The sequence below is a fragment of the Palaemon carinicauda genome, chromosome 23, assembly GCF_036898095.1.
Source record: "Palaemon carinicauda isolate YSFRI2023 chromosome 23, ASM3689809v2, whole genome shotgun sequence".
NCBI lineage: Eukaryota > Metazoa > Arthropoda > Malacostraca > Decapoda > Palaemonidae > Palaemon > Palaemon carinicauda.
In genome coordinates, this window is record NC_090747.1 from 102,087,020 (window position 1) to 102,089,519 (window position 2,500).

Genomic DNA, 2,500 nt, shown 5'->3' on the forward strand with positions numbered 1-2,500 from the left:
GCTGGGGGAATGGTAGAGGAGGGGTTTCAGGAGGGTCTATGGGAGATTGATTGATTTGGGAATATCTGGCGTCGGGGGAGGGTGGAGCCAAAACAGAGGCAGAGCGAATGCAGACGAGCTAGATTGATGATTATCATAATGATCATATGAGAAAATTAGTCACTTTTTTATGACCAACAGTCCGGTACAAGAAATAATCGGTTATATTGAGGCCTGAAAAGAATAATTGTGCTAATTGTGAAGAAAAACCAGAGTACTCTTGCTTGAGCGTACACTCGGGTACACTATTCTAACTTATTTCTCTTCCTTTTGTTTTGTTAAAGACTTTATTGCTTATATAGGAGATACTTATTTTAATGTTACTGTTCTTAAAATATTTTATTTTTCCTTGTTTCCTTTCCTCACTACATTTTGCTTTATACTCTTGTAGTTTACCTCCATTCTTGCTTCCTTTCTTCCATCTTGCTGTTAACCCTTTACACTATATGTACAGCTGGACACATGAGTCCTTGGCACACCTCACTTCAAAGATGTGCACCCCGACACACCCTCACTTCGCTGCGATTAACCAAACAGATAGTGTACGGTGAGATGGCAGAGGTGGTGGCAGGGCTAAAGACAGGAATCTGCCATGCAGTAATAGTGTAGCTGGGTGTACTTCTTCAGAGCAAAGTTTATCAAGGAATTCCTGTGTTTAACTGTACTTGGGCAATGAATGGCCTTAGACCCTAGCGCCGGGCTCTATAGTAAAATCCATAAATCCAAAATCCTAAATTCTCTATGACCTATATCCTATACTCTATAGCTATGATAAGCAGTTCTTCTAAGAGAAAGACACTCCAAAATCAAACCATTGTTCTCATGTCTTGGGTAGTGTCATAGCCTCAGTACCATGGCCTTCCACTGTCTTGGAGTAGAGTTCTCTTGCTTGAGGGTTCACACGGGCACACCGCTGTATCTTATTTCTCTTCCCCTTTCTTTAAATTTTTATACAGCAGTTTATATATGAAAGATCTATTTTAATGTTGTCACTGTTCTCAAAACATTTTATCTTAATTGTTCATTACTTCTCTTGTAGTTTATTTATTTCCTTTTTCCTTTCCTCACTGGGATATTTTTCCCTGTTGGAGCCCTAGGGCTTGTAGCATCCTACTTTTCCAACTAGGGTTGTAGCATAGCAAGTAATAATAATACTCTGTACCATACATTCCCCTAACAAGACTTTTATTACACTCCTTTCTCTCTCCTCTCTAGACCCGTTTTAGAAGACCTTTGTCTTACAATTCCCCCTCAAGACCAATCTCCTCCTGCCGCGGATCTCCTCCTTCTCACAGGGCAAGGCGCCATGGAAGCCCTTCGGAAGATGTCACCAGATTAATCTTGCATTCGGGGAGACTCTGCTCCCACGAAGGACGCGTAATTATTTCTCATTAGGAGTTACGTAGAAGCTAGTTCTCCTCTTCATTATTTCTCGTTGTGCTTCGATAAGTTTCTCGCGGAGGAATGTTGGTGGGTTCAATTTGTTCCGTTTGGATGGGTTAGTTTATTTTCTTTATTATTCATTAGGGGATTCTTTATACAGTTCTTGATCATTCATTTATTTCCTGGTCCTTAGATGGTTCATTTCCTATTTTCTTCATTATTCATTAGGAGACTCTTTTTACAACTCTTGATTATTCACTTACTTTTTTACAGTGAGTTTCTTTAATTCTTGGTGATTTCCATTAAGAGTTTCTAAAGGTTTGAAGGGCGCTCATGAATGGCAGTGACAAGGGACAGGTCAGTGACCTAGAGACTGACCATATATACATATAACTAGCACCCAAGTCCCCTCTTTATCAAGCTAGAACCAGGGAGAGCCAGACAATGTCTGCTGAACACTCAGCAGGTAGCGCTGAGGTACCGAGACATCGTGGCACCTTGACAGAAAAGTTGAAGTCTCCGCATAGGAGAGAGAGAGAGAGAGAAAAAAAAAAGGAAAAAAAATATTTATAGTAAATTAAGAGAATGCTCTTCCATAACATATGCAAGAATTGATATCCTTGGTAAGGGTAAAAGAGACTCTTTAGCTATGGTAAGCAGCTTTTCTAAGAGAAGGACTCTCCACAATCAAACCATTGTTCTCTAGTCTTGGTTTGTGCCATAGCCTCTGTACCATGATCTTCCACTGCTTTAGGTTAGAGTTCTCTTGCTTAAAGGTACACTCGGGCACACTATTCTATTTTATTTCTCTCCCTCTTCTTTTCAAAGTTTTTATAGTTTATATAGGAAATATTCATTATAATGTTGTTACTGCTCTTAAAATATTTAATTTTTCCTTGTTTCCTTTCCTCACTGGGCTATATTCCCTGTTGGAGCCCCGGGGCTTATAGCATCCTGCTTTTCCAACTAGGATTGTAGTTATGCAAGTAATAATGATAATAATTTGAGCAAGTGAGGCCACATAAGCTACCATCGCTGTTTATATGGACCACCTGGAACGCACCAAGACCCTAATTTG